At 34.9% G+C, this 13,841-nt stretch overlaps 1 long non-coding RNA gene across 7 annotated transcripts; it reads right to left on the bottom strand.

Moving 5' to 3' along the window:
- Window positions 1-4,387: 4,387 nt before the first annotated feature.
- Window positions 4,388-13,188, bottom strand: LOC136201925 (uncharacterized). 7 transcript variants are annotated; one of them, XR_010674205.1, is made up of 7 exons: window positions 12,939-13,188; window positions 12,530-12,763; window positions 11,766-11,961; window positions 10,410-11,302; window positions 8,592-8,671; window positions 7,772-7,819; window positions 4,388-4,683 (listed from the first exon to the last, which is right to left on the bottom strand). It is a non-coding gene; the product is annotated as an uncharacterized lncRNA (long non-coding RNA). The 7 variants fall into 7 exon arrangements; XR_010674207.1 differs by lacking the exon at window positions 4,388-4,683 and having other exon boundaries at window positions 6,095-7,819; window positions 10,410-10,635; window positions 10,744-11,302; XR_010674209.1 differs by lacking the exon at window positions 4,388-4,683 and having other exon boundaries at window positions 6,095-7,819; window positions 10,410-10,801; window positions 11,125-11,302.
- Between the last annotated feature and the right edge of the window lie 653 nt (window positions 13,189-13,841).

The following is a 13,841-nucleotide window of genomic DNA, read 5'->3' as shown; positions in this document are numbered from 1 at the left end:
AGTCGTCTAATACTTGTAATTATAAATCCCGTGGATTCGATACCCGGTCTTAACCGGATTATAACTTGATACGACGGGGTACACTTGCCCCTAAGTTGTGGCGTATAGTAGAGCTAGAGCATTTAGAAAGATCACATCCATAGTCATAACGCACTTATCATAATATAAATATTTCGTCGTAGAAACTCTACCGTAGGTTATACGCACTATCACCCAGCCCAACTAAACCAGATATTTGTTAGGGGCTCTTGCGAGCCTAGAAGAGGTACCCGCAGACCCCCTTTTCTCTATAAACCCTACAGAAGTTTGGCTAGTCTTATGACTACCCTTGAGTTTCTTCATTTTCATCTTATTAACCCCCATGGTATTACCATTCCTAACCTCAATACTGAGTTTAGAAAGACTAACCTCTTTATTTAACTCTGAAACTTGAGGATTTTGATCCTGAGGACAATTCAGGGAGACTTCTTTAGATTCAAAAAGAGGGTTGACAGTCTCCACATTCTTCTCAACTGGATCAGCAGGTTCCAAGTCCAGCATCTCTAGCTCTGATTGATCATCAGTAGGATCAGGGCCTTGGTCTCCTTCCATGGGAAGAACTCCAAATCTGGAACCAGCACATACCTCCAAAGGGATGTTGGGAGCCACACCTTTACTAGAACTAGCCAACTCTTTGCTACCCTAACCAACCTGGGCCTGGACCTGAACATTATCAATGTCAGGGGGACGATTATGGATAACAAGAGCACATGTCCTTCTTCTTCCAGAGCGCTTAGCAACCATCCAGGGTCCGAAACTCCTTTCATCCCTTTGGAAGCCATCCTCCTTAGCTATGATAGTTTCCCCAACAACCTCCTTGCCCTTCCACTTCTTAGGACAACCCTCATAAGTATGCCCATATATCCCACATTCATAGCAGATATTATGGATCCCTTCATATTCAAATAAAATAAATTGTATGCTGTAAACAGTATTTAGAAAGAAGGGGTTTAGCTAGGTCAATGTCAATACAAACCCTAGCAAACTTGCCTCTTTCAGCACCAATAGTAGTTTTATCCATATGGTGGACTTTACCAACAAGCCCAGCAATTTTCTTTAGAAAAGATTCATTATAGTACTCAATAGGGAGACCCGAGAATCTCACCCATGTCAAAATCCTATTCACCGAGCAATCCTTAGGGTTAAAATTGGGGACCCAAGGCCTTATGGCCAAAACATGATTCGATATAATATATGGGCCCCCATTAATAACAGCTTGATAATCCTCAGGCTGTGTGAATTTAATCACATAGTAATCATTCTCTAAGTCGGTTATAGTGACTTTCCCTTTTTTAGCCCATTGTGCTCGGATTCTCTGAGCAAAATAATTAAAACCAATTTTCTTCCCTAGAATAGTCACTATCAGGGACAATTTCCATTTAGATCGCAATGACCGTTTATCGGCCGATGTCAAATGAATCACCGGGCACAAAGGATCGTCTTGTACCTCATCCTCTACATCTGAATCAGAGAGAATATCCTCAAAGTCCTCATCCTCCATAACATCCTGACTGGATGGGACTTTCTCCTCCACACCCATGACAGTATCCTTCCAGGATAGTTTGGTAAATCCCAGACGTAACGTGGAATTAAATTCCTCCGAAAGGCCATCCACGACATCTTTATGGCCGTTATCCACGATTCCTGCAATTTTTGCCCCCATTTTTGAACCACACGGGTCCCTGGTCACACCCTCAATTTTTTCGACCAACCTGGCCTCGTCCCCTTCTCCTTCCCTAGCGCCATCCGCTCTCCCTACAACCATGGAAACGCCCGCCCATGCAATACCGCCCTCATCCCTAATATTTTCAACGGCGACATACCGATCCCCACAGATCCCCCTCCTAACAATATAACATGCCCATCGAAATCCGTCGTCTGCCCCCTAATCGGACCGTCAGCCACCCGTGGAGAAACGGATCGGCGGCTCCCGATCTCCCCAAATCTCCCATCTACGAAACTGGATCCGCCTTCTGCCTCCCTAGCGCCGCGTGCCCTATCATCCATCCATGCCGACGCTACCAGCGTCGACCCACCCCCTAACCGTGATCGTTCCTGCTCCCTGACCCGCTCCCTTTCCTTCATCACCCGATAAGAACCCACCGGAGAAACAGATGTAGACGAGAGAGAGAGAGAGAGGGAGAAAGTCGCGAGAGGAGCAAATATTTTTTTTCCTGCTAATAATTACTAATTATTCCAGCAAAACAGAACCATTCAAAAATCAAATCTGATTATATCAGTAGGTTCAAATCCTTCTAATTTTGCCCTATACAAAGGTGGAACAGAACGAAAAACCACTGTGCGCACTCAGAACAGCCGGAGCACCGTCGACACCACAGATCTTGCTTTGTCGGACAAACCACCAGGAAAGGAGAAACGCCGACACTGATCGCAAATCATAGCCACCGCATCAGATGCGCAACCATCGCTAGAAAAAGAAGAAGAACGCCGATGAAGATCGTCGCAGGAGCGTCGTTCTCCTTAGGTCGCAGAATATCATTTTCATAATGAATTTTTAATAATGAATAACCATAATGATAATGGCTAAAAAACAATACCTTTTTAATTTCAATGCACATTATTACCCAAGATAATATATTTATTTTAAACATCATAAAAATTGTGACCTTCCATATTGGCTAAGATATCTTGCATAAATACTATTTATTTGTAAGCAATATTGTGCATAAGTGTACTACTATCATTCAAAGGTCATTAAGAAGGTATATGTACATCCTACAAACCTTGTATGATATGTAGACTTGTAAAAATTCATGTTCATTCGAAACCAACACTTGCACTCTCCTTGTAGTTATTAGATCAGGATTTGAAAGTTTGTTTATCTAATTTGGCAATTCATCTACTTATAATGGCCTTAATAATTATATGCATGTTTATTAAAAAAGGCAAAAAGCATCATTAGGCCCTTAATTTTTTATTTTTTGGTTCATTAAGCCCTTAATCTTTTATTTGGATACATTAAGCCCCTAATCATTTATTTTTGGTCTCATTAAGCCCTTGATGACCAAAAAAATTAATTTTGAACATAAAATCCGGCTAATTATTCATTGCACCTGCATTCGAAATTTGTATTTTTTTCACTGTTTGAAAGTAGTTTTGGATGTGTAATGTGGTTGTAGGAAAACTGTCAAAACTTTAATTCAAAAAGTAAAAATATTTTTTTAATAATTTCAAATACATATGAACTTAATATATAACGTATTTTTAACGGATTAGATGTTCATAACTTACTAATTTGGTCCTAAAGGGCTTAATGAGACCAGAAATAAATGGTCAGAGGCTTAATGTATCCAAATAAAAGATCAAGGACTTAATAAACAAAAAAAAATGAAAGACATTTTACCATTAAAAAAACTGATCACATCTAGATCATCTGCAATACCCGAGCCCCTTTGTGTCATTTTGATATCAAATGACAAGATAGCCTTGAACATATAGATTTTTTTTATAAAGTTCCAAGCTTAGGTGCCTTATACATGCATTTTGTTCTAATTCAATAATAAAGACATATTACACTTGTCATGCATAAAAATGCGATGGATATTCTGCCTGAAAATATAATAAAGATCCATTTGAATGGTTGATTTAACCTTCCCAATTTGTTAGATATATCACAATAATATATATGACATTCATAACATTCACAAGGACAGTGAACTTTAAATTTCTTTGATTAAAATAGAGCAAGAAAGGGAAAAAAAACCTTATCTTATGTGTCATAATCAATTTCAGATCAATGTAGGTAACATTTTTTCCACCAATTTACAGAGAAGCCTATCTTTGGATAGATTCGTTTGTACTGATAGAGCCAATGTTTGAGTTTGGAGTTGAACTAAGGTCAGAGTTCCTATTTTGATTGTCAGGCCTGTGAGTAACTCAATCAAACTATTTCTTGAGCGTATGCAGTGCAAGATCCCCAGTGAGGTTGATACCTATGTTGATTCTGATTTTTTGTTTATTGTGAAACTCTATATAATCAAGATTTTATGATCTAACATCACTTTTCTCTTCTGGTGGTTTGCTGTAACTTTCTTGATTTAATTAAGATTAATTATCATCAATCTTCCATTAATCTTGCATTAATTATTATTAATCCTAAAATAATTATGCATTAATTGTCATTAATCATTCTTTTAGAAAAAATGACGATCCTATTAATTGTTATTATTCCTCATTCTAAAAGGAAAAACGGTTAATGATATTATTTGTAAATCCGAATTGGTAAAATGTGGTTGAGCAAACAAAACATTGAATAGGCGAGAGGAAAGGAATTGCAAAATAGTAATTATGAAATTATAGAGCAACCTAGAAAGAATGATAAGCCACTTTGAACATGAGGAAAAGGCGTCCACTCAAAGATAACATGTATATATACACACACACAAAAAAAATTGAACGAGTTCGATTTTGCAATTGTTTTTACACATGCACATATAAAATTAACTCTGAAGACCAATCTTGTATTCGCCAGTGTATATGGATAGAGGAAATACGATGACAGTTTGTCCTCTACCTCTTTTCTGTCAGGTTTTTTTGTCTATTATTCACTAAATTCCTCACTCACGTAATTTTCAAGAAATTTTTCTCCACTCCCCCACAAACTGTCTTCCTTCTTGCTTCTCACTATTAATGAACTTTCACTGTTAAAAAATTCGTGAATACTGACAAAAAGTTCTAATAATTTAAGACGAAAATTTGTTAGTAATGCAATCTATCATAACAGAACTTTGCTGACAAAATAAATATTGTGTCAGAAAATTATGGAAGGAATTTTCCCGCCATGTCTTTGATGGAAATGTTTGACGAAATTTGATTATAAGAAAACATTGACGGAACATCCGACGCCAAACATTTCCCTAAATATTTTTGGTATTTTGTATACTTGTTTCCCTTATTTATATATCTTCACATTTTCAATCAAAAACCATATTATTTAACTTATATACTTTTTTTTTTGGGTAAATTCTAAAAAAAACCCTTGTGGTTTGATGTTGTTCCAAAAAAACCCTTGTGGTTTGTTTTTACAAAAAAAAAGGACTGTGGTTTGCGCCGTTATCCGAAAAATGGAAAAGGGCTTAACGGTGTTAAAATGCTGACGTGGCACAAGGGTAAGGTTGGAAATTCAAATTTTTTTTATTTTTTTATTTTTTTCCCTCTCTCTCTCCTCCTTCTTCTTCCTCTTCCTCTTCCTTCTTCCTTCTCCATTGATGATCATCTTCATTAATGTTCAGAGTTTGAAATCCAAATCCAAATCAAAATCCAAAAATCAATGGGTAAAAATGAGTTGATTAACAGCATATCTTCATACGACACAAACATAATGTTAGCCGCAATTATTTCCCTTCTCGTCGTCATTCTCTTCGTTCTTCTCCTCCATATCTACGCCAGATGGTTCTTCTCTCCATCTCCATCTCCATCTCCATCTTCATCTTCAACCTCCGCATCTGTAAATTCATACACCTTTAATCCTCCTCCTTCAACATTTCTTCTGTCTCCTTCCAAATCCAAGGGACTCGATCCCTCACTCATCGCCTCAATTCCGCTCTTCGTTTTCCACAGAGAAGAAGAACAGGAGAAGAGCTTAGAATGCGTGATTTGCTTAAGCGTGTTCGAGGAAAATGAAATTGGGAGAAGGTTGAAGAAATGTGGCCATGGATTTCATGTTGAGTGTATTGATATGTGGTCGTTATTCCAATCCTCTGCTTCTCTCTCTTATCTCTCGGTGTCGTCGTCTCCACCGGAAATCCAATCAGCTCGAAACAGGAGATTTTTCACCAAATTCAGCTTTCAAAACCTGTAATTGCGTTTTCCACGGCGGATTGTGTTACTTTTTTAGGGCGTTGGCGATGGGAGAGACGGTGGTTTTGATGGCGATTTTCCAAAAATTCTGGAAAATTTCCAGAATTCTGGAATTTTCCAGAATTTTTGGAAATTTTCCAGAATTCTGGAAATTAAAAAAAGAAAAGAAAAAAAAGATGAAAAAAAGAAGAAGAGAGAGAGAGAGGAAGAAGAAAGAGAAGAAGAAGAAGAAGAAGAAGAAGAAGAAGAAGAAAAAGAAAAATTAAAAAAAAAAATTCCCCACGTCAACATTTTTAACGGTGTTAAGCCCTTTTCCGTTTTTCGGGTAACGGTGAAACCAGTCCTTTTTTTTGTAAAAACAAATCACAATGGTTTTTTTGGAACAACATCAAACCACATGGGTTTTTTTTTGGAATTTACCCTTTTTTTTTGTTATAGATAGATTTATGAAAATAAATATATCTACTCTTGATTTCATTTCATATTCTTGAGGTTTTTAATTATTTATCAAATTTACACACATATATATATATATATGCACTATAAGGGTGAGATCCAGCGTGAGATCCAGCGTGACAATGATTTAAGTTGTGACAATCAGCTTATTGTGTGACATAACAAAACTACGTAGTTTTGATGATAATTAAAAAGGGCAATGTGGCAAATTGGTAAATAAAATGAAAGAGATGATAGAGAAAATTGTTTTATTTCTTTTCTTTAAAATACATTTTCCCGACATCTCTAACATCGTTTTTCGAAAATTTTTATACTATTAGATTCGTCTAAATTAGACGGTCATTTTAAGATCCCTGAAGCTCAAGTAAAAAAATTTCTGGTGAACAGAATCCGGATGAGCGTTTTCCGGCGAGAACAAAAGTGCCCAGAAAATTTTCAAACAATTTCAGAAAATGTAAAACATTATTTCAAGAAACTTTAATTCTTGGGTCGAAATAGGATTTCTTACGGTTTAGTCCCAATAAAACGTTTTTCTTAATTTTATCCATTTTGCATGCTTCAACAATTTGTTGGGACTATAACGTAAGAAATCCCGCTTCGACCCAAGGATTAAAGTTTCTTAGAATAATGTTTTACATTTTCTGGAATTTTTTTGAGAATTTTTTAGGCACTTTGTTTCTCGCCAGAAAACGCCTACCCGGATTCCGTTCATCGGAATTTTTTTTACTTGAGCTTCAGGGATCTTAAAATGACACTACAAAAAAATTGATTATTGGGGACCGCTAAAAGTGTCCCCAAAAGTTTAAAAAATTGTCCCCTATACTTTTAGGAGACAATTTTATTCGTCCCCTTGATTCGTCCCCTATGCGAGCGTACCCGATGCTATAGGGGACAAAAGTTGATTTGTCCCCATTTTGTGGACGATTGTCGTCACTTACAATAGAGACAAATATCGTCCTTATTTTGAAGGACGATTGTCGTCCCCGTTTCTAGGGACGATTGTCGTCCCCGTTTCTAGGGACGATTGTCGTCTCCTTGTATAGAGACGACTTTTGCCCCTATTCTTAGAAGACGATTCTTTGTTCCCAAAGAAAGGGACAATTGTTGTCCCTATGCAAATGAGACAAATGTAGTCCCTAATCTTAGGGGACGATTTTTTGTCTCTGAAAAAAGGGACAGTTGTCGTCCCTATTAAAGGAGACGAATTTTGTCCTTATTCTTCAGAGACATTTTGTCTCCAAATAAAAGGACCATTATTTTCCCATGCATAAGAGACGGCCTTTGTCCCCAAGGAAAAATAAGGATAAAAGTACAAGAAATAACAAAAAAAATTTTACTAACAGGTAGAGAGAACACGTATTTGAAAATTGAATTCAACAATGATTCAAAACAATAACACTAAAACTTATAAGTAGAAATTAAGCCAATAAAAATTATGTTAGAAGGACGCACTTACTATCAATTGTCTCCATGAAGACACAGTCCCTTGACCAACGCTGCGGACCTGAGAACAAAGTATGTCCTTAAGGTAGATTTAAGGATAAAAATAGTTCTTCAAGAAATCATCATCATAACATAGCTATAGAAGTGACCATCTTTAATTATATTTGGATAGTAATTATATTAAACTGGTATATATTATTCCTAAATCCTAAAAGATAAAAGATTCATGCTCTAGGCTTATTTAATTAATCTATTTGTTTGACACTATATACATTTTATAAGCTTAATCTAACTAAAACAATTGAGAACTAGTGAATAGTAAGACCTTAAATGTTTCAAAAATGAGAACCAAATTGTTTTGTTAGAAATTAAAAAACAGCAGAAATAGCTAATAACTAGGTTAATGAATCATATTTCAGCATAAGCAAAATGAAAAAGGAGTAACACAAAAGCAAAATAACCAAACATTGATTGATATACCAACTTCTTTGTGGCTTTAGTTTTACGGGCAGTTGCATAACCTACATAGTCCCAAACTCAGAAACTCCATTATTACATATCCCTGAATTAGAATTACAGTTTGATTTTGAGGCAAACAATTCATATTAGATAGATATTGACAAGGAATGAATCAAATAGAAAAGCCTAAGACAAGTGTAAATTGAAGAAAATTTAAGATAGAACTAGAAGCTTTGTTTTGATTGATCTTTATTCCTAATCTCTTCTTATTAACATATACCATCAGCCTCACAATCAGATTGATCAACTAGGGAGCAAGTAGAATTTAAGGCCAAAAATTAATAGGTATATCTAATCTAAAAATAGATAAATACCTTCATATTGTACATCCTTTATTTTTCTTAAGCATTTAGCCATTGTGGCAGCTCCACTGTACAGATCGAACATGCAACATCTGAAACAGAACAAGTAATAAGATAAAAATTATAATCCATAGAAAGTTTTTGTGTCTATTTGTGTAATTGTAAAATAGTTGTCCCATGTATATTGCAAGGATAAGTTTATTTATTCGTTTCATTTGCAGTTTTCTTGTAAAAGTCAACATAAGGATAACTAAAAAAGCATATAAAAACTAAAATTTAGAAAGCCAGCCTGTGTCAAGACTTTGAATATCAACACCAGTAGCAACTAAAATTTTCTTGGTTCTTTTCCACAATATTGGACAAGTTTGCTACAGGACTGGGCCAACCTGTACCATTTATAAATAATGGCTTCCAAATATCTCGGCTTAGTTCAACTGTAAACAACAGACCCCATCAGACTACTACTTTTACCATCTTCTCTTCATATGTTCAATCAAGAACTTAGTAATTTAGTCAATCAGTAGTTAAACTAATGCTTATTAGAAAATCAAGAACTAAGGAAGAGAATAAGCACTAGTGGAAAAAACACCATTTGCATCAGCCATTCAAGGACATTTGGGTCAGCTTTCTGAGCGATGCATAAGCCCTCCTCAACACAAATGGTTGCGTCGGCCGTCGGCCAATGCAAATGGTTGAAGCATTTGCATCGGCCCTTGACTAGAAAAAAGAATCATTTGCATCGGGCTTTTTAAAGGACCGAAGCAAATGATGCCTTTTTTTATTACAAAAATAAAATAAAACAATTTGGATTGAATGGAGCTCTATGTGATACCAAATAGCACCTAAGAAAAATTAAATTGATTAAACTTTAATACAGAAACAATTTTAAAGAAGCCAATCATTCAATTGCACACAAAAGAGAGTTCAAATGTAAGTGAAGAAGCATACTCTAATATATCCACTAATTGGAAATCGAGGTGAAATGTTTGATAAAGGTATGACAATGAAAATTAAATAAAATCTCATTAGAGAACATAAATGCAAGCAAGAATATCATTTTCAAACAAGGGACTTATATAATTAAGAAACTTGAACTTGATATGCAATGTAAATTAAGGGAAAGCAAAATTCTGACAAATATCCATTTCATTTATTGTAAAATTTCAAAGTTGGATACACATATATAAAGTCAACTTCCATTCTAGAACCAAAAGATATAATTAAAGGAACTTGAAAGAAGAGAATATAACATTAGATGACAAAATAATTGATACATTTAAGAAACTTGAACTTTTTGCCTATGACATTTTTCAATACAATTCTACCTACATAGCATTTTGAGATCTCTGAACGGGCAAACAAAATAAAGCTAAATAGAGAAAAGTTTATCTCATTTGACCCCTGCTAAATAGGGTTAGCAATTATAGATATTAGAAACATTAACATTGAAATTAAGCAGGCCACAGTAGAAATATAACTTCATAAGCCCATAGGACATACTCCAAAACACAGAATAACAATATGTTAAAAAAACCACAGAATAAAACTAGAAAACACTAAGAACAGATCAAAAAGACAAATTAAATCCTTGAAGACATGAACCGATACAAAAATAGCATACAACAAGTATGTGGTCAAAACATATTTCATGTTCAGATTACTGATATGTACATTTCTTGCATCGCATACATCTACTGAAAAAATGAGGAACCAAATTATATAAATCGCTGAGAACCGCGGCAAAAACAGGTTATACATACTAGAAAGTATTTTATCAAATGAAACTACAGTGATAAAAACAATTAAAAGGTGATAAGGAAATGGAGTTACCTTGATAAACAATAGGCAAAAACCAGAGCAGTTGATAATGACCTCACAAATATTCAAGAGCCTCTACTTAACAACCTTGCTAGCTTCCGTAGGCATGATTAGAGGATCCAAAGCTCTTAATAAATTCAATTCTGGTTAGTATAGTCAAAGTGCTGAGCCTCCACCTCTAACCACACACCTAATATTGCCATCTGCTTCCCTTTGCACAATAGATCGGTTCCCTTATCTGAATTTTCTTGGTTATGTTTTGAGTTAATGCTCTTGATTTTGCATATAAAAAACACAAAGCAGACTCAAATGGCAGAGATAAATGGAGATAAATCAAGTAGCTTACGAAAGAGCTTGAGATCCCCATGTTTGAGAGCTGGAACTTAACCAAATGGCTGCACAATCTAGACATGGATTATGATATGAATTTTGTTATTAGGGTAATAAAATGGACTCTACTTACCTCTGGTATGCAAGTGGTTTAGCATGAAATGTGGGACAGATGTTAAGGAATTTTTTTTCTTTTAGTAAATAACTATTTGAAACTGAATAGCAAAGATAAACTTTAAACTGTAATCCCAAAGCTATAGAAAATTTATCCCAAAAGAGAAATAATTTGACCCACCTCAATAGGTATTTAACCAAAATTATGAATGTATACTCTCTCTGTAAAACCACAATGGACAAACAGACAGAAATCTAGAGTACACATGCGAAAGTAGCTGACCTGAACAAGGTAATAGAATATATACTAAGCCTTTCAGGATCCTTACTACTCTGAACATCAACAAGGGAGCCAATTTTGAAGTAGTGAATGACATATGCTCGTTTCCCATTACAATTTCAAGCACTTGTAAGCCAACCCTGTCTGGTTCTGGCCAGTTAGCATCATCTTCCTTCATAATCTGAGAAAACAAATCATAAACCAAACCACTTAATCATTCAAACGACATTCTGAAAACACACATATTGTATCAATACATAATATAACAAGCTATGAATCCAACTTTTCCACCTCAAATATTCAGCTAATTTCATCACCACGAATTGGATTTGTACAAATAGTACTAATTGCAAGATGCAGACAAACAAACCATGAGGGTAAAAACAAAACAAAAAACCATAAACCTCATGAGGTCGAATGTTTTACTTAAATTAACATATTTGGTAAATAACTGGGGAGAAAACAGTAAATGTAAGAACTACGAGCTCAGAGAACAAACAGGAGACGTCCAAGAAGACAAAACCCTAAGTAAGTAATTACAACATTATATGGGAAAATAAAAGGGGAAATGAAAATGAAAAGAAGACCTTGCTCTCGGCGATGATTTGGTGGCACCCCTTGAGAATAGCAGGGATTAGAAATACCTCTTTTTGGATCATGGTGTGGTTCTTATAATTAAACCAAGCTGGAGCTGCTCTAGAATGGTGGAGAGAACCCTGTTTCTTCAAGATGAGCCATGCTGCTATGCATCCAAATAGAGAGAGGGAAGCGCGTGACAAGTGAGGACTAGATTGCTCACTGCTGATATGGGATGGAAAATTAAAGCTGTTAGTTTTTCACCTGCAACAAAAATAATAATATGTGAAGTAACCATGTAAACAACCAATAGAGACAATCAAATTAAGACCAAGTATATGCAGTAATGTAACTTTCTAATTCTAATTAAAAGAAAGCCTGAAACCATTCAGAGAAAGTCAGTCCTTTCTATTAATGAATCACTATATAAAGTTTCCATTTCACAAAGGTGGAGAGAAAAGCTCATCTTGAAGAAACCAAGAGATATAGTCAAACCAATAGATTATCTAAATCAATTGCACAACTTTGGAGAGAGTATGCTAGCCTCTTCCAATGTAAAGGCTGAGATTTCTTTAAGCTTCCCATCCAAGGACCAATAATATCGATATGCAACTGCATCATCCTCATTATTAAAACAATTATATCGAATATCCTTAATAAAAAAAAAGAGTTGCTCAAGTCTACACCAAATAGGTTGGTAGTATGATGAAAGTTTCACATAATTTATTGTGATGTCTACTAATTGTTTAGAAGAGAAAAGCCCTACAATCTAGTAGCTGAGAGTGCTTCGAAGAAATGAAATTATTAAGAAACTGGGAAGGATAAAGAATACCATGATGGTTGCGATTTGCTTCATTTGAGGATAAACTGCAATTTCATATGCACAAACGCCTTTATTGATCAACAACTTGTTCTCCATTACTTCCATTGAACACAATCAACAATAATCAGCCTCACAAATAGAAATGCAAATCAATTATGTCAAACCTGAATGTGATATCTCTCTTCCTTCAGCATTCTCAAGTTCTGAACTAAAGTTGATGCTTTATGCCTCTTGGACAGATGCCTTCGATTTTAAAATCCCCAAATTATATATACATAATCAACTGGATACATACAGTCTAAACAAAATTAAAATGATCAAAACCCCTAAAATTATCAAAACCCTCTTGAATGTTATTAACAGAATCAACGAAATTAAGCCTACCATATGTAATAGTTGAAAAAAAAACGAAAACTACCTCAATACTTGGACTTAGATCTCCTTCCCACCTCCTCATCGACAAGTGGTAACCACAACCCCTGGCAACAGTTCCTGTCAATTTACACAGAAAAAAGAACGAACAGGAAAAGGGAAGCTAGGAGATGATGTTCGGAGAAAAAACGGGAAGGAGAGAGGGTTGAACTAAAAGGGAGGCGATGGCTATAGATGTACGAAGATGAAAATAAGGAGGCGTGAAAGGAGAGAAAGGAAAGAGAGGCTGAGAACCTCACGACTGAAGTACAGAGATAATTTTTTCCCTGAAATTTAATATTTAAAATATATAATTTTATATAATTTTGTCCCCAGTTACAATTTAAAAAGGAATGGAGACTATTAATGAATTAGTCCCCAGTTAAAATTAGAAAAAGATATGAGAGGACAATATTTTTAAATTGTCCTCAATCTTTTGTCCCAAATAGTCAATTATTTTGTAGTCTGACCGTCTAATTTAGACGAGTCTAATAGTATAAAATTTTTCGAAAAACAAGGTTAGAAATGTCGAAAAAATGTATTTTAAAGAAAAGAAATAAAACATTTTTCTGTTGGAACAATACAAGTATTATGTTGAAACAAATGGTACACTGATTTGGAACAATGGTACACTGATTTGGAACAATGTAAGTAGGACAAAAAACTTGCCCAGAAAATTATCAAAAAATTCGAAAACATGTAAAACATCATTTTAAGAAACTTTAATTCTTGGCTCAAAGCGAAATTCCTTACAGTTTTGACCCAATAAATTGTTAAAGCATGTAAAATGGATAAAATTAAGGAACAAGTTTTATTGGGACTAAACCGTAAAAAATCCTGCTTCAACCCAAGAATTAAAGTTTCTTAGAATAATATTTTACATTTTTTGAAATTTTTTTAGAAATTTCTG

The sequence above is a fragment of the Euphorbia lathyris genome, chromosome 8, assembly GCF_963576675.1.
Source record: "Euphorbia lathyris chromosome 8, ddEupLath1.1, whole genome shotgun sequence".
NCBI lineage: Eukaryota > Viridiplantae > Streptophyta > Magnoliopsida > Malpighiales > Euphorbiaceae > Euphorbia > Euphorbia lathyris.
This window is presented reverse-complemented; position numbering and strand designations above follow the sequence as displayed.